Source organism: Monodon monoceros, unplaced genomic scaffold, assembly GCF_005190385.1.
Source record: "Monodon monoceros isolate NGI ecotype Baffin Bay Population unplaced genomic scaffold, NGI_Narwhal_1 Super_Scaffold_19, whole genome shotgun sequence".
Classification (NCBI taxonomy): Eukaryota; Metazoa; Chordata; class Mammalia; order Artiodactyla; family Monodontidae; genus Monodon; species Monodon monoceros.
The window spans coordinates 54,669,665-54,696,537 of NW_021703775.1; the positions used below are offsets into that span (position 1 = coordinate 54,669,665).

The 26,873-nt window shown below is 42.2% G+C and overlaps 1 long non-coding RNA gene across 1 annotated transcript in view; it reads left to right on the top strand.

Annotated features, from left to right (window-relative positions):
• LOC114900966 overlaps positions 1-26,873 on the top strand; it is a 242,239-nt gene that overhangs the window by 126,444 nt on the left and 88,922 nt on the right. Inside the window, exon 2 of the long non-coding RNA XR_003794976.1 lies at positions 21,016-21,076. This is a non-coding gene — a long non-coding RNA (uncharacterized LOC114900966). The remainder of the gene's footprint in view (positions 1-21,015; positions 21,077-26,873) is intronic.

The following is a 26,873-nucleotide window of genomic DNA, read 5'->3' on the forward strand; positions in this document are numbered from 1 at the left end:
GATTTACCTACAGTGTCTTTGAGTGTTTCTCTCTTTAGAGTGTTTTTAGTGGTTGCTTTAGGTGTTATGTCACACAGACACACACACATCTTATCACAGTCTGCTGGTGTCATAATTTTGCCAGTTTTGTATGAGGTATAAAAATCTTGCCTCCCTTTGTGTCCCTTCTCCCCCTATTTATAATAAAGATGTCTTAGATATTTCCTCTCTATACATTTAGAACTATATTAGACCATATTATAATTTTTGCTTCAACCATCAAACATAATTTAGAAGACTCAAGAGTAGAAGGAAAGAAGGTTGTATTTACCTATATTTTTGCTTACTATGTTCTTTCAAAGGGTGCTTCTTCACTCCTCTGGAGAAAGACAAGGTGAAAAACACATGACTCATCAAAGATTGTGAGTTACCCTGGAATAATTTTTTTTCTTGGAAGCTGCCATTTCCCTCAGGAACTCTCACTGGATCATGTAATTCATGTTTTTATACCCTGTGTAGGGATTTGGCTTTTTTGTTTATGGAGTCTGGATAAATACAACCAGGCTACGCATTTAGCTAGTGTCCCAGCAGGTGCCAGAGAGGCAAGTTTGTCAAATGTAAATTAACATGTATAATCTAAACATACTTCCAGTGACTGGGTTTAATATGTGCTCTGTTGACAAAGAAGTCTCCCAGGTAATAAATATTAAATGCTTGGGAATAGAAATACAGAATTAAACTCCAGCCAAAAATTTAGCTCCTGTCTCTTTGGGCAAAGAGACAAAGTGGTGTTTTACTATTTTTTTTTTTTTAAACCCTGGATGATTAGCTAACTAGATAAAGAAACATAAAAATGATATGATCTCTTTTTAGTTGAGTTCTCATTAAAGAGAAGTTTGATTAAAAATAAAAAATGAATACATTAGTGCATTTTAGGATCATTATATGTATATATAGTTATATGTGTAAATATATTTCAAGGAAATATAATCAATATAAAAATATATAATATATTTCAAGGAAATATAACAAATATAAAAAATATAAAAATAAGGAAAAAACTCACTAATTTTGAATAATTGGCTCAGTGCTATAGAGAAACCCAGTCTATTTATCTATCTATTTATTCATTTATTATTGAGATATAATTGACATATAACATTGTATTAGTTTTAGATGTACAACATAATGATTTAATATATGTATATATTTAAAATGATTACCACAATAAGTTTAGTCAACATCCATCACCTCACATAGTTACAAATTTGGTTTTTCTTGTGATGAGAGCTTTTACCATCTACACTCTTAGTAAATTTCAAATATACAATACAGACTTGTTCACTATAGTCACCATGGTGTGTATTATATCCCCAGGACATAGTTATAGAAATTCAGTCTTAATAAGTAAAAATGGTTAAAGTATGGAAGATTTGAATGGATATACAGTGTTAATACTTTAAAGAACTAATAATTAAAGGAAGACCACCAATTAAAAATCCTGACACATTGGCTTTAAGGAAAAGACAAAAGAATTGTCATTGTTACACTCAATGTTGACATGCAAGGAAGTTTCTCAAATACTGTTATTTTACTTCTCAAACTAAGATTTTCATTTATCATGTTAGTGCCATTAACTTGTCAAGAAAGCCTTTCTTTTTATAGTTGGAGCAAAATCAAACTTCAGATTAGAGTATATTTGAATCAAAGTCTCTCAACAGTGGCACTGTTGACATTTTGGGTTGGGTGATTCTTTATTGTAGGGGCTGCCCTGTACATTGCAGGATGTTTCGTAGTGTCCTCTACCTACTAGATTCCAGTAGCAACCACTCCTGCCCATCACCTCCACCAAGGAGTGACAAATAAAAATGCCTGCAGGCATTGCTAAATGTCCCCTGGGGACAAATTTGCTTCTGTTTGAGGACCACTGGTCTAAATTATTGGAATATCCAAAATAGTGCAGTTAAAACGTCTTATTGAACATCTACTCTACAATGAGCATGAAAGGAAGGATGCCTTTAATTCAGAGTCAGTGATGTCTAAATAGACCACACTTGATGGCATCTGGGGATCTCCATTTTCATGCTCATTCCAAGGCTGAATTTGGGTGACCATAGCAGACTATTTGATTTACATATGCTTCCATTTTCCCCTTTTCCCTGTCTGGGTTTGGTAGATAACCTGTCTGCTCCATGATAACTTAGAACAGAGTATACCTTATTATATTCAACATAATAATTCAAGGATGCCCACGTTGGCTAAATACATTGTTGATTTAATTACTGTGGTTTTGAATAAAGAGTTTGGCATTCTTCTTTCCAAATAAATGCTTCATTGACCTTTTCCTTGTAGCTCTTCATAACCCCAATGACACATTCACTAATTTCAAAAACAGTAATTCCCCTCCAAAGGTTAATAATTTCAATTAACTGTTCTGATCGAGGTAGGAGTTTTAAGTCTTGGCCAGTTGGGCTAATTGCTCATTCAAGGCTCTTGATTGTTCCCTGGCTAATTTCTTTTAAAGAAGCATCTAAACTAGCCTTTCTTTTGCTCATTAGGTGCTTGGCAGCTTCCCAAAGTAAGCAAGGCTTGACATCTGGTATGTGGTACCTAGTACACTAGGGATTTTTGCCATCTCTTTGATATGACCCATTGTCCCCTTTATTTCTTTCAGGCCAGGGTTTCTTCCTCTTGGGTTGCTCCTTGATTTCTAACCAGGCAGGTAACACAACTGCAGGAGCCCAAGTAAGGCTTAGGGCAGTGAGAGTCATCAGTTTTTGTTTTTGCTGGGTCTAGTTGAATCATTTTGATGTAGATTAAGAAAATGGCCAGTGTGGGACATGTTCAGTCTAAGGGTTGAGTGGATAGGGGCTGCTTATGAGGAGACGTTTTGACCTGACTTGGACTGAGGAGTTTTCTAGGACATGGGGCTTTCATTGCTAAAATCAGGAAAGGCCCAGGCAAATTAGAATGAGTTGGTCACCCTAGGAATACTACTGTAATCCAGACGTCTCATGATTTAGTAGCCTGCAAACTCAAATATGACCACATAGTTATCAATACCTAAAAATTGACAGCTCTGAGTCTCTACATCGTAACTGCAAGAACTTAGTCCCTTGAATGTCTCCCAGATTTTTCTGGGAGTCTCCGGAAAGTGACTCATATGTTCTCAGAAATGAGGGCTCCTCCCTCTCTCTCTCTCTTTCTCTGTCTCTCCCTCCACCTTCTGTTTTTCTTTTTTTTTTTTCTTCCTCTATAACTTTCAAGCAGTGGCCTGCAGCCTGCAAAGTGCCTGCAGAACTGCCTCCATACTGCCCCTGTTGTTACAAGTGTCTGTGAATAAATGGTCAACCCCCCCAACCTGGTTTTTCTGCTGCTTTGCCAAGGATAGTTTTCTCCTGAGGGAGATCCCAAGGCCGCCAGGTTATTCACAGAGAGTCACAAGGTCCTTTAGTCCTTGGGCTCCCTCTTCTTTTCTCCAACGCCCCAGCTCCTTTCCTTCCATTATCCTTTCCTCCCACCTCTACTTATTCTCAGACATTCCTACACCTACAAAACGGAGAATCAAAAACCCCCGTACAACACCAACCCACACTGTGGGGCTGGGGTGGGGACATCGTCTTACTCATCTCACCTACTCACTCAGAATCTTCTTTTCTCCTCAGCCAAGCCACTAGGAGGATTTTCCAACCTGACCAAGAGTTTCCTCTCAGCCTCCAACTGCTTAATTAAAACCAGTTTAGGCTGTCCCTATCCCTCATGGCTGTATGGCACAAGTCTGAGAATTTACCTATCAAATCCAGAGTTGCCAGGAAGCCATCTGCATAGGCAGCAGGAGGTCAGGGGTACTGTGCATGTGCTGCATCAGGACTAAGTGTTGATGAGCACTGATGAGTTTCAAAGTACTGAATTAGGGCACTTATTAGTGACTCAAACTCTCATTTCCTCACTAACCACTCCCATCCTAACCTGAATCATTTTCATATCTGTTGTAAAGACAGAGGATGAAAAACAAACTGTCGAAAGGATTTTGGCTGCAAATAACAAAAATTCTGATTCAACCTGGTTTAAACACATAGAACATTAATTATCTTATGTAACAGTGAATCCATAAGTAGGGCAAGCTTCAGAGTTGAGTGACTCAGTGGTTCAGCAATATCAACAAGAAGCCAGGTTGTCTCCACATCTGTGATATGTAGTCCATACATTGTTTCACCTTTGGACTAATTCTCCTCCTGGTCACAAGATGGCTGCCGATAGAAACTGGGAAAACCTGTCCCCTTGATTTTATGCATTAGGATAAAGAGAGGGGGAGAGGGAAGGGAAAGAGTGAGGGAGGGACATCCTCCTGAAATATGGAATGTGAATTTTTTCATGTAATCTGATTGGGCCAATGTAGGTCATATGTCCACTGTGTGATCAGTGAGAATCACCAGAAAAATGCTATCCATTGATTTGTTGTGACTAATCAGAATCTATGCCCAGAGTTAGAAAAGGGTAAAGCTTTTCTGAGTCGCCTGGGTTACACGAGAGGTGGATGGATAGTTGAACAGAAATTGGGATTTTTTTTTAGGAAGGAGGAAAAAGGGAATGGATGCTGAATAGCCAACTGAAAGAATCCTCTACACAAACAATTCAATTTTATGCCATTTCTCTATCCCTGTAATGGCCTTGGTAGTTCAGGAACTTTGGTAATATTCTTACAATATGACAGCCTAAATAGTGCAGAGAGGATGGGTGTTGGATTCCTGTGGACCCCAGTTTGAGTCATAGCTTTGCCATCTTCTAATTGTCTGACTTCCAGACAAGTGAAGTAACCTCCCTGATCTTCTGTTTCCTTATCTGTTAAATAGCTTAATGCTACTGACTATGGAGCATTGTTGTGGGTATTAAAGACACAGTGTAAGTAAAGTATTTATCATAGAGCCGGCCACATAGTAGGTACTCAAGAAATGTTACTTTTCTGTGCTTTGTCCTGCCCACTCCCACTGGCCAATTTTGGAACATAACCACCTACCCACTCCACACCCCCATCCCTCTTGGCCAGCTCTTAGTGACACTCATTTGCACTTAGTCCTTTTTCCAGCCACACTTCTGGGCTCCTTGGGCCATCCAGGGGGCCAGTAGTTGAGGGTTATATGTCTAGCAGCCCTTTCCAAAAGGTGGAAGTTGATGGTGTGATATGCAAGTCTTTCCTATGTGATGTCAGGTGGTTCAGTCCCTCTCTTTGTGGGTGATTTCCCTACAGTATCCAGCTTCTTGAGTACCTGATCCTGGAACAAGTGCAGGTTTAGGGTTAGAATATCTGGATCCTTCCCTTTCTGGATGTGGAATCAGCTACTTGAGTATCTCTGAGCATCAGGTTCTTCACAGTCCAATTTTGATAACCAAATCTTCTCTGTTGGTTACTTTTCAATATCATAATACATAGGATGATGTGTGTGAATGCACTTAAAATGTGAATGTGTGAAACCATGTTGAATAAGTAGGAAAATCTGCTGTTCTCCAGTCTCAGTCTCTCAGGTTTCTAGGATGCAGACCCAGATATCATGATGGAATATGGAGCTGTCTTACCCAATAAGGGATGTTTGGTCAACTTCCTAGCCTCACTCCCATTTCATTCCTTCCTTTATTCATCAAATATTTAGGACATTCTGTGGGCGATAAAAACTAGGGGTACAAAGATAGCTAAGACACCTGGCTTTATGAAGTAGTGACTCCTCTGCCCTCACCCACTTCCAGTTAATCCACAAATCCTGTTGAGTTAATAAAGTAGCCCCTGCTTCTCTAGTTCTGTCTCTAGATGGTACCTTCTCAGTGCTGTTGCACTTCTGTATGACACTCAGCATCCCCTGAGTGTCTGAGGGCCTGGTTTCAGTGGGTCCTGATGCTGAAGATGGAAGCACGCTCCAGAGAAGGGAAAGGTCTTGTTCAAGGCCACACAGATTTAGTGTTCTGTTCTCAGCCCTATTTCTTTCTTTTAAAGTTAACTAATTAATTAATTAATTTTAAGTTTATTTTTGGCTGTGTTGGGTCTTCGTTGCTGCGTGTGGGCTTTCTCTAGTTGTGACGTGCAGGGCCTACTCTTTGCTGTGGTGCACGGGCTTCTCATTGCGGTGGCTTCTCTTGTTGCGGAGCGTGGGCTCTAGGCCTGTGGGCTTCAGTAGTTGTGGCACGTGGGCTCAGTAGTTGTGGCTCGCGGGCTCTAGAGCATAGGCTCAGTAGTGGTGACGCACAGGCTTTGTTGCTCCGTGGCATGTGGGATCTTCCCGGACCAGGGCTCTAACCCATGTCCCCTGCATTGGCAGGCGGATGCTTAACCACTACGCCACCAGAGAAGTCCCCGTCAGCCCTATTTCTCCTGATGCTCTGGTGAATGGTAGAGCTCATGTCAAGACTCTTTTCTCTCTAACACGTGGGTTCTCCTGAACTGTCATGAGTGTGTTTTCCCTAGTGTCGAAGGACTTACTATTGAAAACTATGTCCATCTCTTCTTCATACCTGCAAGTCCATCAGTTGAAGTCTGTATATATAAAATCACTTCCCTCAGCTCTCTGGTATTGGCCTGTTGGAGGCAGAGGGTGAGGTGGGCAGAGTGAAGACCACTTGGTTCTCATTTCAGTGAAGACTTGCTGAAGGACCTTGGAGAAGCTGCCAGCTGTGCCCATAATTGACAGTAAAAGTTGCCACCTATTCCCTGGTCTTCAGGGAATCTGGGAGGGTATCTGAGAGAATGAAAGGAATGTAGGGGGGAAAAGAAGGGCCCTGGATTGGGATCCCAAAGGCTGTGGTGTCACCTTCCTTCTTTTGTGCAATCATGGACAAATCCTCACATCTCTTCGTGCCTCTATTTTCCCATTGTTAAAATAGGGATAATTATAAATATTTGCCTTCCTGATCTAAGAGGGATTATGGGGAAACCCCAGTATGGCTGTTGCAGTCACGAGAAAAGAGAACGTGTGAAGTGGATGAGATAATGTGGGCCGGGGGTAAGTACTGAGAAGGAATGGCATGGAGGAGGTGGGTGTGTGGGGGGGTGATGTCAGCAGACGCAAACAGAGTAGGAGCCTGGCTGTCTCTTTTGGAAGGTAGAATGGATCCTGGTGAATAGTGGTGTTACAAATGGATTGGGAAGAGGTGAGGAGAAGCAGAGGATCTGTAGAGGGAAGAGGACAAGAGGAAAATCGTTCTAGACTGCTTGAAATTGGCAGGCTGTTTTCCTTTAAGAGTAGGTTGGTCTAAGACGGGGAGAACAAAGACAACCAATATATAAGGCGTAAGATGGAGAGGTTGAGGAATAGCGAGCAATTTGAACCATCATCAGGAAAAAGTCAGAGCAGGGATTTTCAATGGGTTATGTTTTGGGTTCTCAGGCTGTAAAAACCAGTGGAATCCCTGTGAAGTCAGGGGAGAGGAAAAAACATGCTTAAAGATGGTGCTATGTACCTGGAATTCTCCACAGATACTTTTAATTATTGACCAGAAAATAGTCATATGGCCACACCTAGCTTCAAGGGAGACTGGAAATACAGCTGTGTGCCCAGCTAAAATTTCTATTACTGTGGATACTGGGGGACAGCTAGAAGCCTGTGTCCCAAGGATTAAATAAGACAGCGTTTGTAAAGCAATCAGCACAGTGGCCTGGACAGAGTAGACGCTCAATGTGAATTAACTATTGTTTCTACCCCTTAGTTACTTCAGGAGCAGAAGTACCAAAGGAAGGGTGGAGCAAGGGTGGGGGGAAGTGAGCCCTGCACTGTTTTTTAAAAAAATTATTTTATTGAAATGTAGTTGATTTACAATATTGTATTAATTTCTGCTGTACAGCAAAGTGACTCAGTTATACACACACACACACACATATACACACACACACACACACACACACACACATTCTTTTCCATTATGGTTTATCACAGGATATTGAATATAGTTCCCTGTGTTATTCAGTACGACTTTGTTGTTTATCCATTCTATACATAATAGTTTGCCTCTGCAAACCCCAAACTCCCAATCCATCCCTCCCCCACTCCTCCTCAGTCCTGTGCTATTTTTGAAGTGAGAGAAGCTTCCACGCTCCTTATCACAGAGGTATGGAAAGGAAGTAAGTTTGGCCAGAGGTTGGAGGTTTATAGTTGCCCTTTTAGGTTTCTGTTTTGAAAATTGGCGTTTCAAAGACATAATCAAAATGGAAATGTGCTAAACCAGGGACAGGGGAAGAGAGAATAGATAAGACTAAAATGTGTTTAAATGTTTTAAAGAACTTTTACATATGTTTACATAGCAACCCGCGAACACTTTTCTAATAAAAATTCTGAGAGGGAATTAGACAATATGTATGAAAGGCTTTAAACCCTTAGGAGGAGTGGAGCTATGCAAATCTAAAGTGTTGGTATTATTAATAACAACAATAGCTTTAATATGTGTCAAGCACTTTGCCCTTCCAAAGACAGGAGCTTAATGCACACCCCGCTGGGAACATGAGTTCCCGGCGGGGTGGCCTGCCTTCTCCTAGTGACTAATGCACCTTCTTCATCTGGGGCAAAACAGGATTAGCGGCCACTTCGTTAATCTCGCTGTTTAATCACCAGACCAGAAACACTCCCTTTTTTTCTGTTTCTTTTTTCTCCTTTGCTTCTCTTCTTCTCTACCAGCGGGGGAAGTGTCCATGCCCCTTTCCGCCTCAATTTCCTTTTTTCCTCCTTTCAAATCCCTCGAGGACTTTGGGCTCTTGCTTCAGGCCTAACTTTGACTAGCAAAGCCAGTATTTTCTCAGGACTCCTGTTTTTCTTCTGCAAACATGGAACAATAGAACCTTTCCCTGGTGTGTGCTCAGAACCAGGACTCTGATCATGCTACGGACGGAGGGAAGAGCATTGGGTTTGGAGGTAGAATGAGTGTTTCCTACTTACGAGTGCAGTTATTTTGGGTAAGCCATGCTTCAGCATCCACAAAGCTCTATACAAATGTTATTATCTTACGGGGCAGAGTGGGTTCCAGTTGGCCAGGTAAGTGGAGATACAGGAGCACTGGAATTGATCCTACTTACAAATGCCAGAGTTCATTTGCCTCTGCAAGTGGTTTGTCCTTCTTGAGGAGTAAGCGTATTTCACAGTCATCCATTTATTTAACACTTCCATCAGATACTCTGTGTGCCTACGATGTACAAGGTGCCATCCTTATACTGGGTGCAACACTCCCTGGCCTCGTGGAACTTAGTCATGTGGGGGAGACAGATAATAAACAAGTAAACAAACAATTAAATTTGTAATTCCAGATAGTGATGTGCTATGAAGGGAACTGACAGGGCTATGGTTGAGGATTCTGGGATGTGGGCTGGCGGGAGCCACCCTCTGCTGACCCTTTCTAGGATGTGGCTCTCCAAGCGGAAGAAATCTTGGGACGTCTCTGGTCTTTCCCCTCATCCTCAGTTGGACATCCATTTAAGGATCCCAGACTCAGGAGAGCTGATCTTGTTTTAGAAGCGCTGCCCTCAGTTGTTGCCCCATTGCCTCCTGCCTGGTGTTGGGGAGAACACGCTGCTTCCTTGTCTCCATCCCTGGGATCTGCTACCTCAGTGTCTCCCATCACCTGTGTCTTCCCCCATCAGAGGAGAGAGACTCCTAATTTGCCAGGGAAGGGCCCTTGCCTAAGCTTCTACCATGTATCGACTGTGCCAGCTTCTGGGATGCCAGCTCCCAGGCCTGCAGGCTGAGTGAATAAATGCGGGACACAACTGTTTGGGGAGCTGACTAGCTTTTTATCAGGAGGCTCATGAAGCCTGTTTCCTTCTCATGCTCACGTGGCTGGGACAGCTTTTCGCTGCCTTAGGTGGCCCACTCAGCCCTGGCCCTCTGGATCAGCTGCTCCTGGGGGTAGCCAGCTGGAAGCTTGTTGGCATTTATTTCCTTTCTCAGCTGTAAAAACTCTGCCCCCTGAGATGGACCAAGTAATTACCGTGAAATAGATCTGGGCAATCACATCTAGATAGAAATGAAAGGTAAAATGTGAGTGGCAGATATTTACATGATCTTGCTGCCCTGGGGGTCTAATGATCCTGTTTTGCCTGGCAAAGAGGTCAACTACTTGAGGGGCTGTGTGGTGTCATGAGTTGTGCCCTGGGCTGGGGGGTCACAATATTTGGACTCTGTTCCTAACCAGATGGTGACTTTAGGTAAATCGCTTCACCTCTCTGGTCTCAGTTCTCTTACTTGTAAAATGAGGGGAATGGGCTAGATGATTTACCTAGGCCTTCTACATCAAATAATGAGATTTTATACAGCGTTTTCAGATACAGTCCTCGAAAACAATACTTTCCAGTCTCTGTCCTTTTTTCCTTTCTTTCCTTCTTTCTTTCAGTAATGAGTGGCCAGGAACTCTCTGCTGCTGAGACAACATGTGATTCCATAGTTTCTGTAGTTTGGTGACTTATATTCTTTGTCTGAGACTGTTTAGTCTCTGCAGAACTGAAAGCCCTGCCCTGCACCCTCCCAGACTGGCCTCTGGCCTTCTCCGCCTTGGTGGGTTCAGGAAAGTGATTCACTTGTTCCCCCAGTCACCAGTGGGCAAGAAGGGGAAGCCAGACACTGGTGGGCAGGCCAGACCAGTGGCAGGGAATTGGAATTGCTGACATCTGTGCAGTGGGCGCATGTAACTGCCTGACGTCATCCTCTTCACTCTGCCGTCTCTGTCCTGCTCTGTGTCACTTCCCTGCCAGCCTGGCAGGTGGGACTAGAGGGAGGTCAGGGTACTTATTTGTGTTCCCTTGGGCCTTGGCACCTGGCTCCATGCAGGACTGTGGCTCTCCCACAGCTCCGGCCCTCCCTGGGCTCTGGAAGCACTGTTCCACTGCTTATCCCTTCATCTCCAGGGATTAATTCATGCAGTGGTTTCTTGTTGGGTGCACTTATTCTCTTAATCCTGCTGAGATTTCTACAAATAGTCCCATGTGGGGTGAATTCTGTTTCTTGTCAGGTCCTTAACTGTTGTAACATCCAAAGAGGGCATGAAAAGTAACCAGGAGTTAAGATTGTATTGGTATTTATCTGTGTTTCTTGACCATGGCTGAGCTTTCAACCCCCCAGGGGAGTTTAAAAAAATACTGTGCTTGGTCCCTATCCCTAGAGATTCAGATTTAATGGTCCAGGGTAGGGCCTGGGATTGACATTTTTAAAAAACCTCTGACATGCAGCCTGAGTATGAAGCAACCAATACCATTGGTTGGTATTAATTGCTGGGGAAAATATATCTTTTTCCTGAGAATCAGGATCATTTCCTTGGGTACAGACGTTTACTCTTTTTTCTTTTAAAGTTTCTATGATAGAAAATGTCATACCTTTACAAAATTAGGGAGTGTAGAGCAATGAATATGCATGTACCCATCACCCAGATTCAGCAATCGTCAATTTATGGCCCATCCGATGTAGGTGTATCATTTTATACACTGATCAGCAGTGGATGGGTGTTCCGGTGGCTCTGCATTTCTACCAACGTTTGGTATTGTCAGTCTTTTTTTTTTTTGTCATCCTGCTTGGAATGAAGTGATATCGTGGTTTTAATTTTCGTTACCCTATGTCTAATGATGTCGATTACCTTTTCATGTGCTCATTGGCCATTGTGTGTGTGTGTGTGTGTGTGTGTGTGTGTCTGTATTTAGAGATGACTGCATGTTTTCTGCTCATTTTAAATTGCCTTTTGTCTTTTTATTGTTGATTTGTAGAAGTTATTTACATGTACTGAATACAAGTTTTTTTTTGTATTTGTTATTTGGTTACATAGGTATGCTGAAAATGTTCTTTCCCAGTCCGTGTCTTGTCTTATTTTTCTTAGCGGTGTCTTCCTTCCTTCTTTCCTTCCTTCCTTCTCCTTCTCCTCTTCTTCTTCCTCTACTTCTCCTTCTTCTTTTATTATTTTTTCCCTTTCAGTTTTATTGAAATATAATTGACATACAGCACTGTATATGTTTAAGGTGTACAGCATAATGATTTGAATTACATACATCATGAAACGATCACCACAGTAAGTTTAGTGAACATACATCATCTCATATAACTACAAAAGAAAAAGAAAAAAATTTTTGAAGAGAACTCTTAGGATTTAGTTAACCATTTTCATATATAACACAGCAGTGTTAATAGTATTTATCATGTCATACATTACATCTCTATTACTTATCTTATAAATGGAAGTTTGTACCTTTGGACTACCTTCATCCAAATCCCCCTCTCCCTCCTCCCTTACCTCTGGTTACCACAAACCTGATCTCTTTTTCTATGAGTTTGTTTGTTTTTGAAGTATAATTGACCTACAATGCTACGTTAGTTCCTGGTACACAATATAGTGTTTCAGTATTTCTGTACATCTCAGAATGATACCCATTCTTCTTTTTTTTTCCACTATAAAAAGGGCCATTCTTAACAGAACAAGGAAAAGGATGGATGTGTCATCCAGGGCACATCCAATACAACAAATACCAAGCTAGAATGTGTGTGTGTGTGTGTGTGTGTGTGATTGTGTCTGAATGATTTGACACACACCTTACAGACTGCTCTAGGTGTCTTCCTCATTTTGCCAGCAATTGTCTATGTCATTCAGGGTTCCAGTAGGAAACATGCTATACCAATGGGGTAATTGAGGAGACCTTAGTAAAAGCACTATTTGTAATGGTGTGGGCAGGATTAAGGGAGATCAGTAATGGATGGGGCATCACCCTAGGGCTAGGAGCCTAGGAGTCATTCTATCCCTAGGCCCGAGGAGTAAGGGAGGGAGTGGTTATGGGAGCCCAGAGAGGATGGTTTATGGAGAGGGCTGCCTTTGTTAGAGGTGCACACCCAGCTCGGCTGACTCAGTAGGGAGGGAGCTAGATGATTTTAAAATCTGATTTTACTTTCCTCTTTGCTTCCAATACCCAAATGGTGCTTCTCAATGTCTGGATCTAAGTGAAGCCAAAGGGCAAGGGAACGCATTGATGCAGTGTATACTTAACCTCCTGTAGCAAAGAGGCAGTTGAAGAAAGGTAGGGAGTGGATTTGAAAGAGTAAATGGGAAATAACCAGCACATTACTTGTTTCAACTACTTGTATGGAAGAAATAAATCAGCATCTGTGGAACAGTAACCATCCACTAGGCTCTGTGCCAGACACTCTACTTACACCATTGCTGTAATACAACAATCCTTATTCCTGTGCCTCAGAGGAAGAAGCACTCAGTGACATACCCCAGGCCAGAAGTGGGATTCAAAATCTGTGCTGGCTCATTTCATAGCCATTGTTCTGTGCATCCCACCGTGATGACCCTAGTAACACAGGCTCAGGGAGCCAAACAGAAAAGAACTTCTAATGTCTTGTATGAACATTCTTTCCTGCAGCAGAGAATGGAAAAATAGGCAAGAAGTAGGTAACTTGAGGAATTTGTCTTCTCTGCATCAGAGGACAGCATAGGGCTGATAATGACCTGCTTGCAAAAATGGGGAGCTGGAGACCAAGGGCGATTCAGTGGTTATCAGTGGTTAGCACATTCATCACAACCTGTGTCTTCGGAAAGTGTATCATTTACTGGGTCTTTTTTCATGGGTTCTTGCCTGGCATTCATGGGCCTTGGGGATCCTCGGATGGAACTGTGTTCCAATGTAATTGGTCCCTTTGTGATACAATGTAGTTTATTTGTGCATTTATAAGCTTTAGTGACTGACGTAGGCATCCCACCGTACAAAAGATTAAGAACCCCTGTGTGACAACGAATTCAGCATTAGTTAGTAATGGAGGACTTTAATTTTAATAAGAATATGATGAGAAGTCATGCATCCTTTTTATAGGGCAGGAGAGGTACTAAATGTCATGCCCAAACTCACTGTTCTAAGTGGCAAGGAAAAGGCAATGCTTTCATTAAGTAGAGAAGAAAGAAAGCAAGCATGCTAGAAATATTTCATCAAGAAACACTTATTAAGTAGATATTAGGCACTGTAGTAAGTGATTAAAAAACAAGGGGGATCCGCCTGCCGATGCAGGGGCCACGGGTTCGTGCCCCGGTCCGGGAAGATCCCACATGCCGCGGAGCGGCTGGGCCCGTGAGCCATGGCCGCTGAGCCTGCGCGTCCGGAGCCTGTGCTCCGCAACGGGAGAGGCCACAACAGTGAGTAGGCCCGCATACAGCAAAAACAAAAAAAAAAAAAAAAAAACAAAAAAAAAAAAAACAAGGGGGGGGTCCTTTTCTGTGCCCAGATATTAGATCTCGCCATATAGTCTTACCTTACTTTGATGTGCAGGTTTGTTGTTTTTTGGCAGACACAGTTAAGGTGGGGTGGGATTGGAAGACCCAAGACCTGATGACCCTATGTGTGTGTTAAACCATAGAAAGGCAAAGTCACAGAGGCAGAGTTAAAAGGGACATCAGAATCCATGAGATTCAACCTCCCATCTAACAAAGGACTCTCTTACATAACTCGTGTGACAGCTGGCTGTCTGACCTCTGCCTGACATGTCAGAGATGATGCACTCCAGACCCTGCAGGGCCCAACGCTGTCTTTCTTTGGCCTTAATTTAACATTAATGAAGCAGCAGCAACACCGCCACTAACATCATTTATGGAGTACTTACTCTATGCTGGGCACTGTGCTGAGCACTTTAAATGCATGATCCCCTTTAATCCTTAAAATGACTCTATGGGATTGGTGATGTCACCTCCATTTCATAGATGGATGAACTGAAGCTTAGTGATTAGCCCACATATTTGCCACAGGGGTGTGTGTGTGTGTGTGTGTGTGTGTGTGCGCGTGCGTGTTTGTGTTTGTAGGAGTATATGTGTTTGCGTGTAAAATAAATATGTAGTACCCGGCTTCTCCTCCCACAAGCAGAAGACCAATACACACTGCAGGGGATCTGACAGGACACTATTATGGGTGTCCCAGACAGGCCAATCATTTGGTGACTTTTTAAACTTATTTGGAATTATCTAGAAGTTATAATTTTTTTCTGCACATAATTATTGGGAAGTTATTTATCTTTATCCACCTCCTTTCCTTCTTTATTTCTTCTTCTTTTTTTTTTTTTTTTTTTTTTTTTTTTAGTCTTTATTGAATCTGTTGCAATATTGCTTCTGTTTTTTATATTTTGTTTTTTTGGCCACGAGGCATGTGGGGTCTTAGCTCCCTGACCAGGGATCGAAACCGCACCCCCTGCATTGGAAGGCAAAGTCTTAACCACTGGACTGTCAGGGAAGTTCTGTTTCTTTTTTTTATAATCACAATTTTAAAAAATGTATTTTTTTAATTGAAGTATAGTTGATGTATAATATGTTACAGGTGAACAATATAGCGATTCACAATTTTTAAAGGTTATACTCCATTTATAGTTGTTATAAAATATTTGCTATATTTCCTGTGTTGTACAATATATCCTTGTGGCTTATTTTATACCTAATAGATTGTAGCTATTGATCCCCTATCCCCTTTCCCTCTCCCCTCTGGTAAATACTAGTTTGTCTTCTATATCTGTGAGTCTACTGCTTTTTTGTTATATTCTAGTTTGTTGTATGTTTTAGATTTCACATATAAGTGATAATATATAGTATTTGTCTTTCTCTGTCTGACTTATTTCACTTAGCATAATGTCCTCCAAGTCCATCCATGTTGCTGCAAATGGCAAGATTTTGTTCTTTCTTATGGCTGAGTATTCCATTCTATATATATATACCACATTTTCTTTGTCCATTCATCTGTTTATGGACACTTAGGTTGCTTCCATATCTTGGCTATTGTAAATAATGCTGCTATGAACATTGGGGTGCATGTATCATTTTGAATTAGGAGTGGAATTGCTGGGTCATATGGTAGTTCTATTTTTAGCTTTTTGAGAAAGCTTCATACTGTTTTCCACAGTGGCTCCACCAATTTACATTCCCACCAACAGTGTAGGAAGGTTCCCTTTTCTGCACATCCTTGCCAACATGTGTTATTTGTGTTCTTTTTGATGATGGCCATTCTGACAGGTGTGAGGTGATACCTCATTGTGGTTTTGATTTGCATTTCCCTGATGATTAGACATGCTGAACGTCTTTTCATGTGCCTGTTGGCCATCTGTGTGTCTTTGTTGGAAAAATGTCTATTCAGTTCTCTGGCGTTTTTAATAAGGTTTTTTTTTTTTTAAATAAATTATTTTTAAAATTTTTGGCTGCGCTGGGTCTTTGTTGCTGTGCGCAGCCTTTCTCTAGTTGTGGTGAGTGGGGGCTACTCTTCGTTGTGGTGCACGGGCTCTAGGTGCTCGGGCTTCAGTAGTTGTGGCACACGGGCTCAGTAGTTGTGGCTTGCAGGCTCTAGAGCGCAGGGTCAGTAGTTGTGGTGCACGGGCTTAGTTGCCCCGCAATATGTGGGATCTTCCTGGACCAGGGGTTGAACCCGTGTCCCCTGCATTTACAGGCAGATTCTTAACCACGGCGCCACCAGGGAAGTCCCTGTTTGGTTTTTTTGATGTTGGGCTGTATGAGCTGTTTATATATGCTGGATATTAACCCCTTATCAGTCGTATCATTTGCAAATGTTTTCTCCCATTCAGTAGTCCACCTATTTTCTTTTTCTTTTTCTTTTTTTAACATCTTTATTGGAGTATAATTGCTTTACAATGTCTTGTTAGTTTTTGCTGTATAACAAAGTCAATCAGCTATACATATACCTATATCCCCATATCGCCTCCCTCTTGCATCTCTCTCCAACCCTCCTTATGCCACCCCTCTAGGTGGTCGCAGAGCACCGAGCTGATCTCCGAGTGCTATGCAGCAGCTTCCCACTAGCTATCTATTTTACATTTGGTAGTGTATATATGTCAGTATTACTCTCTCACTTAGTCCCAGCTTACCCTTCCCTCTCCCTGTGTCCTCAAGCCCATTCTCTACATCTGTGTCTTCCCCTAGGTTCTTCAGAACCATTTTTATTTTTAGATTCCATATATATGTGTTAGCATACGGTATTTGTTTTTCTCTTTCTTTTTTTTATAGATTATACTTTGTTGAACTGTAAAAAATTGGCTATAATCCCTATGCTGTACAATATATTCTTTTTTTTTTAACATCTTTATTGGAGTATAATCGCTTTACAATGGTGTGTTAGTTTCTGCTTTATAACAAAGTGAATCAGTTATACATGTACATATGTTCCCATATCTCTTCCCTCTTGTGTCTCCCTCCCTCCCACCCTCCCTATCCCACCCCCTAGGTGGTCACAAACCATTGAGTTGATCTCCTTGTGCTATGTGGCTGCTTCCCACTAGCTATCTATTTTACGTTTGGTAGTGTATATATGTCCATGCCACTCTCTCACTTTGTCACAGCTTACCCTTCCCCCTCCCCATATCCTCAAGTCCATTCTCTAGTAGGTCTGTGTCTTTATTCCTGTCTTGCCCCTAGGGTCTTCATGACCTTTTTTTTCCCTTAGATTCTATATATATGTGTTAGCATACGGTATTTGTTTTTCTCTTTCTGACTTACTTCACTCTGTGTGACAGACTCTAGGTCCATCCACCTCACTACAAATATCTCAATTTCGTTTCTTTTTATGGCTGAGTAATATTCCACTGTATATATGTGCCACATCTTCTTTATCCATTCATCCGATGATGGACACTTAGGTTGTTTCCATGTCCTGGCTATTGTAAATAGAGCTGCAATGAACATTGTGGTACATGACTCTTTTTGAATTATGGTTTTCTCAGGGTATATGCCCAGTAGTGGGATTGCTGGGTCATATGGTAGTTCTATTTGTAGTTTTTTAAGGAACCGCCATACTGTTCTCCATAGTGGCTGTATCAATTTACATTCCCACCAGCAGTGTAAGAGAGTTCCCTTTTCTCCACACCCTCTCCAGCATTTATTGTTTCTAGATTTTTTGATGATGGCCATTCTGACTGGTGTGAGGTGATACCTCATTGTAGTTTTGATTTGCATTTCTCTAATGATTAGTGATGTTGAGCATCCTTTCATGTGTTTGTTGGCAGTCTGTATATCTTCTTTGGAGAAATGTCTATTTAGGTCTTCTGCCCATGTTTGGATTGGGTTTTTTGTTTTTTTGATATTGAGCTGCATGAGCTGCTTGTAAATTTTGGAGATTAATCCTTTGTCAGTTGCTTCATTTGCAAATATTTTCTCCCATTCTGAGTGTTGTCTTTTCGTCTTGTTTATGGTTTCCTTTGCTGTGCAAAAGCTTTTAAGTTTCTTTAGGTCCCATTTGTTTATTTTTGTTTTTATTTCCATTTCTCTAGGAGGTGGGTCAAAAAGGATCTTGCTGTGATTTATGTCATAGAGAGTCCTGCCTATGTTTTCCTCTAAGAGTTTGATAGTGTCTGGCCTTACATTTAGGTCTTTAATCCATTTTGATTTTATTTTTGTGTATGGTGTTAGGGTGTGTTCTAATTTCATTCTGTTACATGTAGCTGTCCGGTTTTCCCAGCATGAGTTATTGAAGAGGCTGTCTTTTCTCCACTGTATAGTCTTGCCTCCTTTATCAAAGATAAGGTGACCATATGAGTGTGGGTTTATCTCTGGGCTTTCTATCCTGTTCCATTGATCTATATTTCTGTTTTTGTGCCAGTACCATACTGTCTTGATTACTGTAGCTTTGTAGTATAGTCTGAAGTCAGGGAGCCTGATTCCTCCAGCTCCATTTTTCTTTCTCAAGATTGCTTTGGCTATTCGGGTTCTTTTGTGTTTCCATACAAATTGTGCAATTTTTTATTCTAGTTCTGTGAAAAATGCCATTGGTAGTTTGATAAGGATTGCATTGAATCTGTAGGTTGCTTTGGGTAGTATAGTCATTTTCACAATGTTGATTCTTCCAATCCAAGAACATGGTATATCTCTCCATCTGTTTGTATCCTCTTTAATTTCTTTCATCAGTGTCTTATAGTTTTCTGCATACAGGTCTTTTTTCTCCCTAGGTAGGTTTATTCCTAGGTATTTGATTCTTTTTATTGCAATTGTAAATGGAAGTGTTTCCTTAATTTCTCTTTCAAATTTTTCATCATTAGTTTATAAGAATGCGAGAGATTTCTGTGCATTAATTTTGTATCATGCTACTCTACCAAATTCATTGATTAGCTCTAGTAGTTTCCTGGTAGCATGTTTAGGATTCTCTATGTATAGTATCATGGCACCTGTAAACAGTGACAGTTTTACTTCTTTTCCGATTTGGATTCCTTTTATTTCTTTTCCTTGTCTGATTGCTGTGGCTAAAACTTCCAAAACTATGTTGAATAATAGTGGTGAGAGCGGGCAACCTTGTCTTGTTCCTGTCTTAGAGGAAATGGTGTCAGTTTTTCACCATTGAGAACAATGTTGGCTGTAGCTTTGTCATATATGGCCTTTATTATGTTGAGGTAGGTTCCCTCTGTGCATACTTTCTCCATCTCATTTCTTTAATTCATGTTAATCCAGTATGTACCCAAGGATGCATTCTGGGGATAGATTATGACCTCAGATGCTGCTTGCTTTGACTTGTCTCTTAATCCAGCTCTGGACTTGAAGCGGTATTGATGGTGGAAGTGTATTGTTGATGAAAAGAGGGGTTCTCAGCCCAGAGACAGATTTCCTTCTTTGTAAAACGATGTAGGCAGGTTGCATGGGTGCCTAAGTTTCATTCTGGCTATGACACTACGTGAGTCTATGAACCTGAAAATGAAAAATGTGAACTGGGGGATAAGAGAGAACACAGTGTTCGTTGGCTTGGGGGAATAAAAAAGAAATTTTCCATAGATAAAATTGATTTTATCAAATTAACTTAGTTACTTATTATTGCTAAATAAAAAAGGAACTATTTTTTTCCTCAAGGCTGACTGTTGAACCCAAGACCTGCCTAGTTTCTGTTAATGGGAAAGGTAATTTGTAATTTTTAGTTTGACCACTGGGTGGCGCAATTGCTCCACATTGTTAGTAAAAACCACCGTCATTTTTAGGTGAAGTGGGTTTTCAGGAAGCTGCTGAACCTGCATCTCCTTTAGGAGAAATATACAGTGGTTATAGCCAGAAAGGACTTCCGGAATTATTTGGTTCAATCCCTTTTATTGTTTTTTAATTGCACTATTTTATTTTATTTAATCTATGTGATATATGAATACATTCTAATTATAGAAGAATCAAGTTTTATATACGCCCCTCTTCACTCTGTCTCTGCTATGCTCATTCCCCACCTCAGAGAAAACCCATTGTTAACCCTTTGGGGTATTTCTTTAAGGTCCTTCCTTTGTAGTATACACATAGGTATATGTGCATGTGATATATGTCTTTTCTTAATGAACATTCATGCAACCTCCTGATTTTGTAAATGAAGAAAGATACAGTGTAGGATTTGGAGCCAATATTGATTTATGGGAAGAGCCTGTGCTTTAGAGTCACACAGACTTGAGTTTTAAATTTTGATCTTGCAACTTAATAGTTACCAACCTTGGCCAAGCTATTTAGTTCTCACCTGAGCCTCATTCCCCTCAACTTGCAAGCTATTCAGGTGTACTAAAAGCGATGAATACATGCAAATGCTCCTAGCTCAGCTGGCCGGCCATAAAGTGTTAGTTTCCTTCCCTGTCACTCTTTGCCAAGTTCAAACAGCTCAGTAGTGGAAGAACACAGTTTTCTCCATCCTGTGCCTCCTAGGAACCTTTGAAAGATGTCAGTACATGTGTACCTGCATAATCATATACAAAATCCAGCTTAAGGACCCAGTGACCCATAAGTATGAATCCTGCTGTTGCCAAAGCCTTCCCTGGCCTCTGTGTGTCTTGCTTCTGTCCAAATTCAGGGAAGAACTGTATTTGAGGGCTGGAGGGAAACGCCAGGGGCTGCAAAGGGCACAGGAATTCAGAAAGGCTCAATTGGCTGGGGTTCAAGTTCAGACTAAGCTCAGGTCTGTAAACTTGTGCAAAACTCCTGTGTTCTCTGTGCCCAGGTTTCTTTACCTGTAAGACCAGAAAGATGAACTTGGACCCCATTAGAGCTTGTACTAGTGAGTAGATAAATCAGCCATGTAGCTTATGATACTTCCCTTTTCGCCTTGTTTTCCAGGAAGCTCAGAGCCACATTGAATGTGAATTGAAACCACTTTCCTTGCCCCCAGGTTTCTGGGGTAAGTACCTTCCATTTCATGGTTCTATGTTGGTTATTATTGTAATGGTGTGAACTGTGGATCTGTAAAGGCGATGGTGAGGAGATGGGCTGGACTTCTTGCTGATCCAGGCATGTGGGAGCTTCAGGCCTTGCCCTTTGAGATACTGTGGGCAGGAGGGTTTCCTACCCCTGTTTAAAATGTCCTCGTCTCAGTTTTGCCTAACAATTCCTGATATTTCATTTGGCCATTTTAGAAGATCCTTTCAGATAAGTTTGAAAATAGTTATTTAAAAATAAGATCTCTGAGCTTATCTAAAACTCTCAACAGTCTCTGAGGCTTGATCACAAAGCAGCAGGCACACGGGGACACTAGTCGAATGGTGTTTTATAAAAACAACACAACGTTAAAAACATTAAAAGACCAAACCCAACCCAGAGTAACAGCGTATCTGTTTCAGTTAAGAAAGTCTTTTCCTGAAAAAACAAAGCGGGCTTTAGAGGAAACTAGATGGCTGGTAGCACAGGTCTTGAGGGCAACTTTGCAGGTTGATGATTTTATTTCATCTCCAGGTAGACTAGGCTCCCTCAGATGGGGCCACATGCTCCCTTGTCTCTGTCTGGTTCTGAGCTGCTCACTGAGTGACAGCTCTTTCCCCCTTTACTCTGTGGATGTGAATCTCACCTCACAGTTTAACTCAGGAGGAGAAAGGGGCTGTGGAACCCACCTTGGAGATCACAACCTGCATCGTTATGGCACCTTGTTCTGCCACTGTCCATGAAATGGGAAAGGTCTCTCTATTTGGTTCATATCCTGCCTAAATTGACCAAAGAATCTCCCGGGGTTCCTGGGGCGGGGCCCTGGAGCTCCCCAAAGGGACCACCTCTGGGACTCCCTGGATCCCTGATTTTAGGACTCCTGGGTGGTGCTTCTGAGACACATAAGGATCAATTTTGCAGTTAAGGAGAAACGAGGAAGACACAGACCTCAGAGCAGAATCTTTCGATCACTCTGTAGAGCAGCTCCATTACTGTGAATTCTAGAATGAGCTTGCTGTGGGATGAACAGGAACGGCCTTTGCCACTTGTGCAGGTTTTCTCTCATTCCAGGCAGGTGACGGGGGTGGGGAAGCAGCTGCAGGCTTTGGGTTTTAAACAAGTCTCCTGTCCTGGTGTAAAGGCTGAGCTTTCTGATGAAGAGGAGAGAGAGGCTTGGATGACACAGTGGAGCTGTGGGAGAATGCCTTCACATCCCAGCAGAAGGGGCGGGAAATAAGCCTCGACAGAGTCTCCCTTGACGAGGCTTCAAGGAGGGACGTCTGTTTCTTTTCCTGAGTTAAGAGACAGGCACAGTCTACAGTCAAGGCTGTGAGCTGTGCTACTACTAATTTTATTTAAATAGAATTTCTTCTCGTTCCTGCATGAATTGCTATTGACAGTGTCTGAGCATCTTCCTCGCTAACGGTCTCCCACTGGAGAGTCTTGTCTGAGTAGAACTGTACCCAAGCCATTCAGGTCCAAGCTGCCCGGCATTCAGCAGAAGAAAGCCTGCTTGCAACAGCTGTGTTTCAATGGTCACTATCATGCCTCTGCAGGAAGCTGGGCAGCTTTTTCGAAATGCAAAGTCAGCTAAGTCGGTGCAGTGCTGAGACCTGATTAAGAAAGCCTCCCTATTCAATTCGATTTAAGTGAAGCGATTTTCAAAATCTTAACAGTTTGGATGCCAAAGGAGAAGGAAGAAAGCTAAAACTGATGGGGAACGAAATCACTTTCCAAAAACGGGGGCTATTTTCACAATGGAAAAATCAGTTCTGAACTGCTGCGCTGGGGACAAAGTGGTGGCAGACCTGGCTTCAGGGCCTTGTCTGCAGAGTGGCCTGACAGTTGGAAAGAGCCAGATGGCCTACCGGTTCCACTCAGCTTGGCTGCATTTGTCAATCCTGCAACAGGGCTTCTTCCTGACTCCAGACCTCTGACCTCCTTTTCTTAGAGTACTTACTTTAGAAAACTTTCCATTGTAAATTCTTTCTCTGCCCCTTGGAGAGGTAAATCTTCTCCCAGCCTCTTGCCAGGGTTATAATCCAGGAATGTCTTCTTCAAGGACCTGGGAGCCACCCCTTTGAAATGAATCATCGGGAAACTTGGTGGTCATATCTCCCAGTCTATGTGGGCAGGTAGGAGTCTAACTGCCACAAGCACCAATTAGCAAACGCAGACGGCCTGTTCACATTGATCAGCCTCCCTGCTAACTCCCTCTAGTACTTTTACACAAGCTCACCTGGCACTTAATAACTCTCCTGCCTTGCCTTTTGTTCAGCTTCTCTCCCCTCTTGCTGCAAGAGTCCTGAATAAAATCTTCCTTGCCTGTTTAATTCTGTCTAGTGCAATTTTCTTTGGCATTGCTCAATCCAAACCCTCTTTCTGGGCTTCCCTGGTGGTGCAGTGGTTGAGAGTCCGCCTGCCGAGGCAGGGGACACGGGTTCATGCCCCAGTCCGGGAAGATCCCACATGCCGCGGAGTGGCTGGGCCCGTGAGCCATGGCCGCTGAGCCTGCGCGTCCGGAGCCTGTGCTCCGCTAACGGGAGAGGCCACAACAGTGAGAGGCCCGCATACGGCAAAAAAAAAAAAAAAAAAAGGTTTCAAACCCTCTTTCTGCCACCCCCTGTGGAGCAAACTCTTCTCAGATGGAACCATCCTGGGAGATACCCCTCCCCCTACCTTCACTTCTGGTTGGAAGGACCCCATTCCGGTCCCTCTGGCTGCCATCTGTAATCCCAGAGATGCTCACCTCAGTATTTCCTAAGGAGGGAGGACATGGGGAAAGGGAAGGGAAACCAGCACTTGGTTGCTCCTTGGGTCTGATCTCTTTTTCCACAGTGGTCTCTCTATTTTGTAATTTTCTTTTAAAAATACAGTTTTAGGGAATTCCCTGGCAGTACAGTGGTTAAGACTCGGTGCTTTCACTGCCGGGGCCTGGGTTCAATCCCTGGCCGGGGAACTAAGATCCTGCAAGCTGTGTGGTACAGCCAAAAAAATATTTTTCTCTTGTTTAAAACTTGGATGGGGAATAAATTAGAAATGCTGCGCACAGCAGTGCGAGAGAACATCCCTTGAGCCACTGCGCTGGGGTTCGGGGAGAGAGTATCTCAATGGCTTTACTTAGAGAAATATGTGGTCCCTGTGGAGTCCACATCCCACTGAGTGTGGTGCTTTAGAGACTGGGCTCTGGAGTCCGCCTGCCTGGGCTGATTCTCACCTCCACTGCTTGATGTGTGACCGTGGGCGAGTTGCCCAAGCCTCCCTGTGCCTCAGTTTCCTCATCTGTACAATCTGGGCTCCATCATAGGGTTGTCATGAGGGTTACATGCTTACATGTGAAACATTTAGTACAGTGCCTAGCACGGAGTAAACTTCCAATAAATGCTTAGCCATAATCATTATAGTATATGCACATTTTTGTTTTTTCCTGAGTTGTTAACAAATAACCTTTGGGGAGAAACAGAGTAGGGAGGGAGATATTGCCTTTTGATTTTATACTTCCTTGTACTGTTTCAACTTTTTAACCCTATACTTCTTTTATTTAAAGGTTTTAATTAACTAAACATTTTTTTTCCCTTTGGTAATTAAGTGAAAAAGGCCATTGATAGGAAGGGAGGAAATAACTGTCTAGAAACAAGGCTTCAGTAAATCTGTGCAATTTCAGAGTAAAATTTAATCTTGAAGAGCCCATTTTAAAAAATGAGAATTAAACATGTGGAACAAATAAATACTGCTTATTTCAAATCCCTTCTCCTAAGTCCCTTTGATTTGATTGACTTAAAATTACATGGTAATGCAACAGAATCACTGCTGGGAAAACACTTAATGTGTTTCAGAGGTGAACTGCCCTGCAGGGTGGCACCATAATGTATTTTTGGGTGGAGAAAAAAATACGTATTGTTTCCAACCTGATAGCAGAATTCCTGTCAGGGTGGGATTAGCCTTTAGGAAAACTTACTGTTATCTTCTTTAGGTGTGAGGGGATTATCCTAATCCCTCTGCCTTTCTGCCCCTACTGGCTGAGTTAGAGACTAAGAGAGATGAGAATTTCTCTTTATCAGAAGCTGGAGCAATGTTAAGTTCCCACGGACAGCTGAGAAATGAGGGGACGAGAAGCTCAGAGATAGAGGAAAGCAAGAAAGCTGACCAGGGAGAGTTCTGGGGAGCTTTGGAAGAAGGGTGTCCTTGATTTGAAGTTATCCCCTGTGCAGCAGTGTCCTCCACAATCACTGTTCTACATAACAGCTCTTATGTAAGGGTTTGGGGAAATAAGGAAAGATACTAAAAAAGGATGAAAAGAATAGCCTTAAGAGGACTGATTTGACTAAGATAATTATTTAGGGGGTGGAAGAAGTCAAAGCCAGGGGAAATAGTGCAACCTCTTTGAGAGATATTGGGGATGTTGGGTTTCCCACTGACTGGGGCCAAGGAGGCTGAAGTCGTTTCTTCTAGTAGTGTGGCAGAAACTTCCAGTTGTCCCCCATCATCTATTCTTGCTTTTAACCTAGAGCTCGCCTAGCTTCACCAAGGTACATGATTACCCTACTAGAGACTACATTTGCTTTGCAGCTAGATGTGTCCCTTTGACCATGCATCTTGCCAATGGAAGACAAACAGAATGTGCAAAGCATGTAATTTCCCTTTCATTTCCCTTGACCGGAAATGATTTATCTCTCATCTCCTCTTTTCCTCCTTCCATGGTCTAGAACGTGGAAGTAGCAGTAAGTCCATTTGACCACAAAGATAAGGACAGCGCCTACAAGGCTTGTCAAAGCAGAGATTGCAGGACCTCCCTTTCTAGAGTTTCTGATTTCAGTAGGGTTGAGGTGGGGGCATGAGGATTTGCATTTCTAACAAGCTCTGGGGTGATGCCGATACTGCTAGCCCAGGGAACACAGGAGAATGGAGGACAACACAGTAGGAGCCTGGGTCCCTGGGTGTTCTTGTGGAGCAGAGTCACCTAACCCACTGTATTAGACAGTTACCATAAGAGTGGAGTAAACTTTTACCTTGTTGGAGCCACAGTGTTTTCATCTCTCTCTTTTTTTTAAGCAGTTGAACCTGTATCTTAATACAAATATTGCAGGTAAGGTTTACATAGTAAGGCTGGAGGACTTGGGGACTGCTGGGCAGCTGGCTCTTATGTTCGACACGGGTGATTTTTATTTGGAAAAGTAATAAAACAAAGGCAATTACTTGTTTAATGACATAAGGACTTCTTTTATGAGAGTATTACAGGTAGGCAGTGAACTGAAAACATTCCTTCCACATCTGCGTCATTGCTTGTTTTCTTGTCTTGGGAAAATCTAAACACTTGTGTGCCCTCGTGTCCTCATTTAAGTGGGGCGTGCAATTTCAGTGGTTTTGTTCAAAGAGGGGTACCTTGTCTTAGAAATCATTGGAAAGTCAAGCATTTCCTATTATGTACTTGTTAGTTAATATGAACATAAAGATAATGATAACAATAATAACGAACAGTACTGAATGCTTACTAGGTACCAGGTACTATGTACTCTCCATGCATCATTTCATTTATTCTTACAATGACCCTGTGAGGAAGCATTACTGTTATCTCCATTTTGCAGATGAAATTGAGGCTTGGAGGGTTCAAATAACAGGTTAAATTCCATTCCAGCTCTGCCAGATACCAAAGCCCATGAGCTCAACCTTGGCAATACTCTCTCTCTCCCTGGTAAATGATTCATTCTCAGATGGTTTTCAGGCTTAGTGTATCAGGCCTACCATTTGTTAGCAATTGGGTTCTTTTTAGTGTGTATATG